Genomic DNA, 9,185 nt, shown 5'->3' with positions numbered 1-9,185 from the left:
CGCTCTTCTTCTTTTCTCAATGAGGCACGGAGCGAAAAAATCAGCCCACACCGCCACCTACAGGACCGCTGCACAGAGCGTCTTAAAGCTAGCTCCATTGTTTGTGTTGGAAAAGTGTAAACGCGCATTGACTGTTAGGAATTACGGTCATTTTGAAATACGTCTCAACACTATAGTCCTTCATTTATTTCCCCATGCATACTACAGTCATTTAAGATGTTTTCTTTACATAAACCTTTAATTTTACGATCCCATCAAACCTATTATGTTCTTCTGTCACTGAAAATCTGTCTGTAGGTGTCAGCAGTGTGAAAAAGTCTCGAGCTCTTCCTTATTTCTTTACAGTTTACTTCCAAGTAGCCAGCCTTTCTTGTATTGTTGTCAATTTTATTTATGTAATGCCAAATCACAGCAACAACAAGGTGTTTTATACTGTAATGGAAAGACACTACAATAATAAAGTATTAAAAAGTATTTTTTTATTTGTTAAGCCACTCAACACTGATCTATCAGTCATTCAAGAATGATTGAATTAGGACGCATAACTCAAAGGATGAACCTTGAACCAATTTAAAGAACCAATTTTAAATTGTCTCTTTAAGCATTTTACTAGTAGCCCGTCAAAAAATCACATCACTTGTTTCCCTTTTCTGAGTCAATCTATGAGAAATACCAAAGATAACACAGTTTGAAAGGCATAAAACAATATTTTTGCATCACAAGGTAATCCCTAAAGAGCTTTAGCCAAAAACTTGGCATATTGTGGTATGGTGTGCAGTGTGTCCTTAAAGACATAAAGTGAAGGACAAAATAAGTGGCAGGTCTAGAAAAATAATCTCCTGCACATCGACACTATTTGAAAGTAAAAAGTAGAAAAAGAAATCCAACAAAGGCCTGACACAGGACCTGAGCGATGCATCTAACCGTTCAGTTGATGCTTCATCACTCAGGGAAGTGAAACGGGGATAGTAGTCTCAGGTGTGCCAAGTTACAGAAGAACTGGACTGAAAATCTGTGGCAACAGGTCTTACGGAATGATTGATACAAACCTGAAATTTCACGTGTGGAGACCCAACAGTGACTCTCTACAGCCACATGTAAAACATGATGACGGCTTTGTCATGTTTTGGGCTCGATGCTGGGATCTTGTCAAAATTGATGAAATTAGGAATGCAGAAAAGTACTGTAAGAATCTGATCACCATGAAGAAAGATTAACTCAAATTTTGCGCAGAACTGTACTCATAATATAAATGCCAAGAAGTTGATAGATGGGCAATTTCTTCACCAAAAATCTTTTTTTCTGATTTTCCCCCACAGTTTGAATAGTTGAGCTAAATGAATACAGATGGGTAAGAAGAGAAAAAAAAAGCTAATTAACATGACCCAAAGAGCTTCAACTCTGAGGACTTGCAAATGTCATGGCATATGATTCACACAGTTTTCATACTTGTTACGTCCCCACGATGAAGGTCTAGGGGTGTGTGTGGACTGGTAACAAATGGGTCCAGAACAGAATGAAAGGAGAACAGACAGAGGTGCTTAGTAAATAAAATAGTTTTTATTATAGATAAAATTAACATAAGGAGCCGGCAACGCTGTTTTACCAATAACACTAGAAAAAGAAAAAGGTTGCAACTAGTGATGGGACGTTCTGTATCGAGGCTTCGGAGCGTGTGTCGAGTAATGGAGGGGGCGTTTCCGCGAAGCGCGTATCGAGGCTTGCTTCATTTATGGGAGGAGCTGAAAATGATGACGTCCGAAGCCTCGCTGCCCGGCTGTACCACGTGACTGGTTCATGAAGTGGTTCGAACTTTGCCGCGAGATATGACAGCGATATAAACCCCTCAGACTTCATTCAAAATGTGGGTGTTTGATGGAGAGTTGCGGTTAGAGAGAGTTTGGAGACCGTTTGGAGGTTTATGAGAGTGAGGAGAGAAAGTCAGGAGAGAATGGAGCCAGCTAAGAAGAGGAGGATGTCCTCCCCTGTGTGGGAACATTTTGATTTTATTCCTCCCAACAAGGTATGTAAATTTCTACAGAAGATGTATTGTCATGATACTGATGGTGCAATACAATTTATGTTGAGCTGTCTTGACTTTTGTACAAGGTGAAGTGTTTGCTATGTGCCAGGGAGCTGGGATATAACAACAACACCTCATCCATGCTTAGGCACTACAGAGCTTTGCATGAGAATAAGAGGAACACCGATTGTGGAGCAAGACCAGGTGAGCCATCAAATGCAATGATAATATAGCATGCAGTAATGTTACTAAATGATATAACAATATTATACAACTGTTATAAGTTACGTGTGTGATATTTATATTTGTGCTTTGTCTTTATTGTCTTTCCTCAGGAGAACAATCTCAAATAGATGAAGACCTGGTCAGCATGGTGATTGAGGACTCACAGCCATTTAGCATTGTGGAGGACAAAGGATTCAAAAGATTTGTTAAATCATTAAATCCCAGCTATGTTCTCCCCACTAAAAAGGACGTAAAAGCAGTGAAAATTTTGTTTTTACAGAATAAAATGTGAACAGGCAGGACTGAGGCTCAAAGCCTCAGTGTGTAGCTGTCCATACCTCAACGTTACAAAAGCACAACTACTGTCCACACCCCAACCACACCTCACCTCACAGTAAATGATCATTTCCATTTCAAGCATTTCCAAATAATCATTTCCCATACTGCCACTATAAATATACACAGTATACTGCCATCACTACAATATAGATGTTTTACACACTCCTTTTGTTGTTGACATTTACAGGCTGTGTGCAAAATGCCACACTCTTCAAATTCATGCCAGCTATTATTTTTACGTCCAGTAGGTGTCCTGCTAGAGCAAATGAAGCTTCATGAAGCTTCGCGTTGGGGTGAACCAATTGGATGAAAAGCTTCAGTGCTTCATGGGGCTTCATCTGCCCATCACTAGTTGCAACAACAAAGAACACAACAACCAAACAAACTCCACACCACGAGGAGGCACTTCCAGGGGCCCACTAGCTCACCCTGTCACTAGCAGCAGCTAGCTTTACTGCTGCCGAGGCCCACAAGCCCACACTACTCATGTGAAGCAGCTACACTGCAAACTGCTTCCACAACTCCACACTATAGGATCTCTCCCGACACCTTCGACACACAATGTGGGAACACCAGAGAAAAAACACTCTCTCATACCCAGTTCATCCCCAGCTTATATGACCTAGGAGAGGTGATTGCTAACTGGGCCCAGGTGGTAAATGAGGCCAATGAACAGCAGCTGTGTCCTGGGGAGAGAGAAGAGCAAGAGAGAGACAGAGGGGTGGAGCAAGAGAGGAAGAGGCGGAGAGAAAACACCACACCCACACAAGGGCAATTTTAGGAGGCCCAGCTAGGGCCGTAACACCCCCTCCCATAAATACAAACCAGTGGTTTGCCACAGGATGTCCTACACAAATCTTAAATCTATCACCTACCGTGCACCATAATAATGGTTAGGCATACCCTGCCAAATCTGCCAAGACCTTTTTGATGGGTTGAAAACACTGAATCGGGTTGGCTCAAGTCCCTCAACATAGTGTCCCAAGTGACAGCCAGATTTTTTTTGAGCCATCACATATGGAGAACCCAGCGAATAGCTAGAAGGCCTTTCTGAAACACAAAGACACTTCTTCGCTAGCTCATGGCAACAGGCATGCTGGCTAGCCAGAGGTGCAGGTTGGAATGGTTGTGTCACACACAATCTGTCACACTGTAGGTCATCTGGAAGATGGTCAACAGGTGGCAGCTCAGAATTAGTCGACCTCTGACAGTGACCAAAAGACACCACTGAGCAATTATGCTCCAACTGTCGTCTCAGACTGGCAACTTTGTCCGTTTGTGAACCACGATTGACTCCTTTCAAAGCAGAGCCTTTTTGCTTTGAGTGGGCTTTCAAACAGTTAGCAACCAGGTGGCCAGGTTTGTGGCAGAAGAAACAGAGCTTTGTTTTGGCTCTTGAAATCACGCCTGTATCAGCTTTGCTAGCTGGCACACTCCTAGCTCTCGAGACCAACTGTTTCTGTTTGTAGGCCTCACAATTTGCTATCAAATGGCCAGACCTGAAACAGAAGAAAAACGTTCTTTTCACCTTGGGACGGGACACAGGTACCTCGCTCTTTGGGTACGGCACAGCTGGCACATTGCTAACCTTCACTGAGGCATCGCGTCGGTAATGCTTAATGACACTGGTTTTATGGATGAGGGCAAACTCATCAGCCAGTGTTGCAGCCTGCTGTAATGAGGAAACCCTTTGTCTGCTAAGGTGTACTGCGATGCGCTCGGAGACGCAGTTCTTAAATTCCTCTATCAGCATTAATTCACGCATCGACGCCAGGTCTGTAGCTTTGCTGGTGTGAGTACAAGAAAATAATTAGTGTAATATGTGTTAAATTTGTTTAGATCAGAGGAATAGGGAAGGATTTGTTTGTCTGTGTTTTAGTTTGGCTTAGTTGTAGGCCTGAGAGTGTGTAATTGTTTAGAGAGAAATGAATTTATGGATACTGGGGGTCTGCCTGCCATAAAAGGAGACAGGAAGCTACAGTTGGGGGTTGCTGATGCTTATACCTTTAATAAAACTCTTAAGTGTTATACACTTAGAAGTAGGTTTGCAGGAGATTCTCCACATGATCTGTAAATGTAAGACAGCAAGAGGCCAATGGCCCAGTGGATGCAGAGTGGGGGTCTCAGTGTTTGTAATATGTTAACTCTGTTTTCTATGTTGTGTAGAGGAATTGTGTGTAGCTTGGGTGAGATTACTTTTATGACCCCCAGGAAGTCACGTACACAGAGACACACAGTGCTTTGACTGTTATGACGCACCCACACCTACATGCACAGTCACTCACGTGCACTCACATAGACACACGGGTATGCGCACACACAGGCACTCACATGCTCGTGCAGACACACACAGACAGAGTTTCCAGCACACACTGGGGGGTTTTATGATGGGGTCACTTCTACAAAACTGTTTCACAGACAAAGCAGTGAAGGTCTGCAGAGGGACACCGGCCTTGCACGTCTTCCCTTCTAGAAGATGCATGCTTAGATGAAGATGAATAAAGATTTTGTGAAATGACTACTGAGTTCCGGTGCCGTCTCTGGATGCCTGAGGGGAAAAAAAAAAAAAAAAAAAAAAAAAAAAAAGAACCGGGGTGAAACTGATTTCTTAACACTGGACACCACCGATCAAAAAGCACACTTTTCTTCCTCGCGAAGTCTCAGTAGGATTGACCTTGTCCCCTTTTTAATCCCCGGAAACGCTGCCTATAAGCTTCTGGGACTAGCTCCTAAGCTAGAAGAATGGCACTTTTTAGCTTGTCATAATTCAGACTGTCCTCAGCGGACAATAAGGAACAAACTTCCTGAGCTTCACCTACCAGCTTACATTGTAACAAAATGCCCCACGAATCCCGTGGCCAGTGCAAGGCTGTGGCTATACGCTCAAATGACTCGAAGTAACTGTCGCGGAACACCGGAACCAGACGACTGCTTTTCCCTACATCTGCCTACCGAATGGAGGCAGTTGGAGGAAGGGAAGCCGGCTGGAGTTCCAACTGTTGCAACTTGACAGCTGTCTCCACCTCCACCTCCTTCAATTCAACCTCCCTGGCCCTTGCAAGCTCTGCCTCTAAACGCCTAAGTTACAACTCCTTTAACTGGAACTCCCTTTCACGATCCTCCTTTTCCAACTTAAGACGAGCCAGGCGTACACAGAGCCTAGCATCCTGCTTAGAGCCTACTGATGATTCAATGGAGAGAGGTTCGAAGTGAGGCAGTGTCATCTACTTGTCCTCAGGCAACCCCTGAGCAACAGGCGTAAACACTGATGGAGCTACAGCTTGAGCTGGCACCTGCGGAACAGGCTGAGACGCTACACCATGCTCAGGTGGACTGGCAGACACCGTCAAGGCCACCATCCCTTTCTCCACCAATCCAGACATAAGAGCAGCTTTCAGCTCAGCCTTACGCAGAGCTATGGAGACACAAATGCCATAAATTGCTGCCACCTCATGCAAATCCCTCTTCCTACAGGCGTCCAGCTGGACAAGCGAAGGGTTTGCCTTAAACATGGCAACATCAAAGGTAGCCATTCAAAACTACCTGAGGCTAACAATAACAACAAAGAAGCACCACCTCCAACACACAAATCAAAAACAGGTGGGAAATATGTGTGACCACAGGTTAACCAATAAATAAAAATACCATCGACCCTGGCAGCACGGTGGCACGGTGGTTAGCACTGTTGCCGCACAGCAAGAAGGTCCTGAGTTCAATTCCAACATCAGGCCAGGGTCTTTCTGTGTGGAGTTTGCATGTTCTCCCCGTGTTTGCGTGGGTTCCCTCCGGGTACTCCGGCTTCCTCCCACCGTCCAAAGACATGCAGCTTGTGGGGATAGGTTAATTGGATAATACAAATTGTCACTAGGTGTGAATGTGAGTGTGAATGGTTGTCTGTTCCTGTGTGTTGGCCCTGCGACAGACTGGCGACCTGTCCAGGGTGTACCCCGCCTTTCGCCCTATGACAGCTGGGATAGGCTCCAGCGCCCCCCGCGACCCTGAAAAGGATAAGCGGAAGCGAATGGATGGATGGACCATCGACCCTCTCCCCAGACCTACCTACTAAAATCTTAGCCTCACCCCTGACGTCGTTGCCCACCTCTCAATTTTAAATACACTTAGTCATTGAGGGCTAGCAGGAGGGACTATGCGCTTACCTGCTGCTCCTTGGCAGGTAGCTCCATGCCCTCCTGGGTTTTAATTGCACCTTAGAACACATATGCATCAACACTACAATGAGCGGGTGGAGGGAGGTTTGGAGTCTTCTCCCACCCCCATTCTCTGCGGCCTGCTGGAGCGGGAGGGCTAGTAGGAGGAGTTGGCCGTCCGACTGCGGTCTGGGGTGTGGGGCCTCCCTGCTGCTGCGGAGTCGGGGTGGTCTGCCTCTCCCCACCGCAGGGAAAAGGGTAACACCACCTGGGTCTGGGTGCAATTCCCCCCTCCAGGGGCAAGGGTACCTAGACCCGGTTTGTAGAGTACGCTTGGGGAGTGTGATTGTGTGTACAGCGTCTCTTTATGTCTGTCTCCACGTTGGTTGAGTGTGGAGTGAGTGCATATGAGAGCATGAGGGTGGGAATGGATGTTTGTGTCTGTGTGTGCCTGTATGTCTGTGTCTATATGTCAGGTTGGGTATCAGACGCCACCTCTCTGGGGACACCTCAGGCCCTCCAAGGTTTGGAGGCCTATCTCCACCCACCACCACTTCCCCTGCCGGTGGCGGACTCCCTCAGGTGTCGGTGTGTTGGTGGTTCTTTGTGTCTGGGGGTGGGCGTCCGGGTACACACCGGCTCACTCCTTGGCGGCCGCTTGTCGGGGCCTGGGGCCTGGGGCTCGCTCGGGCCCCTTTGGAGGTGGGGTGCCCCCGGCCTCTCGGCCTGGGGCTCGGTCACTCAGGCACAGCTGGGGGCCGGCGGAGCTCACGGGCGCGTCACTGCAACTCCCCCTGACTTCTGCTCCGCGGCTGCTGGGCGAGCCCTCATCTGGGACTCTCCTCAGCTCTTACTGGAACAGTGGCGCGGCTGCCCCTCTGTTGGTCTTCCATGGTCTCTTGTGTTCTGGGGGCCTCTGGATGTCTGGAGTTTTGATCTCCTCCATACCCGCTTCACACCCTGGAGGACGGGGCTGTGGCCCCCCCACACTCCCTAGCAGATCATTACATGGAGAAACCTTTGGAATGCAAGCATGCTGATCCACACAGGTATGCACACATGGGTATTCACAGACGCGGACTAAAGCTTTCTTGGCTGCTACCTCAAAGCACACTGTGCGCTGTCTATCTTGCGTGCTGCACAATATCGTTTATTATTTAGTAAATATTGATATCTATGACTAGCTAGTTTATTGTGATGGTGCTTTGTTTTCTCTATTATTATGTTGCTCTTTGTTGTTTGCTGTCTCCTCTGTTTGTTTTTTTTGTTTGTTTTTTTTTTTTCTCCATACAGGTGACCCAGGAGTTCTTTTTTTTTTTCTCTCTCTTCCCCCCCCTTCTCACCGTCTCTTCTCCCCTTTGGTTTTCTTTCTTTCTCTCCCCCTCTTTCTCTCATTCATTCCCCCTGTCCTATTTATTAAAAAAAAAAAAAAAAAAAAAAAAAAATGACAAAGGATGAACTGAAGCTCTGCCATCACGTAATGTCGCATACTGCTGTTTCTGATGTCATTTAAAAAAAAAATAAAAAAAAAATAAAAAAAATAAAATCTTAGCCTAGTTAGCTTCTGGAGTGTACCAGGCTCGAGGCAACTTTAAAGGTTAAGCATCAAGTGCACAAAGCACCGACAAGCCTACCCCCGACAGGGAACTAATCCCCACTTGGGATTACTCCGAAAATAAAAAAGGCAAAATAAAAAAGGAGGAGCTTACGCTCAGCTAGACACCCCCCTGTGCTAACTGGAGAGAGTATAGCAGATACAACACAACTACACAAGCCACCGGCAAACAACACACTACAACCTAACCGCTGTTCCTTCCAGTCATATCCCGGACGAGCCCCCACATTGTTACGTCCCCACGATGAAGGTCTAGGGGTGTGTGTGGACTGGTAACAAATGGGTCCAGAACAGAATGAAAGGAGAACAGACAGAGGTGCTTAGTAAATAAAATAGTTTTTATTATAGATAAAATTAACATAAGGAGCCGGCAACGCTGTTTTACCAATAACACTAGAAAAAGAAAAAGGTTGCAACAACAAAGAACACAACAACCAAACAAACTCCACACCACGAGGAGGCACTTCCAGGGGCCCACTAGCTCACCCTGTCACTAGCAGCAGCTAGCTTTACTGCTGCCGAGGCCCACAAGCCCACACTACTCATGTGAAGCAGCTACACTGCAAACTGCTTCCACAACTCCACACTATAGGATCTCTCCCAACACCTTCGACACACAATGTGGGAACACCAGAGAAAAAACACTCTCTCATACCCAGTTCATCCCCAGCTTATATGACCTAGGAGAGGTGATTGCTAACTGGGCCCAGGTGGTAAATGAGGCCAATGAACAGCAGCTGTGTCCTGGGGAGAGAGAAGAGCAAGAGAGAGACAGAGGGGTGGAGCAAGAGAGGAAGAGGCGGAGAGAAAACACCACACCCACACAAGGGCAGTT

Source organism: Diplotaxodon limnothrissa, linkage group LG10, assembly GCF_057381915.1.
Source record: "Diplotaxodon limnothrissa isolate DT_005_m linkage group LG10, D_limnothrissa_male_GT1.1, whole genome shotgun sequence".
Classification (NCBI taxonomy): Eukaryota; Metazoa; Chordata; class Actinopteri; order Cichliformes; family Cichlidae; genus Diplotaxodon; species Diplotaxodon limnothrissa.
The sequence above is the reverse complement of the archived record's forward strand: the minus strand, read 5'-3'. Positions refer to the sequence as shown.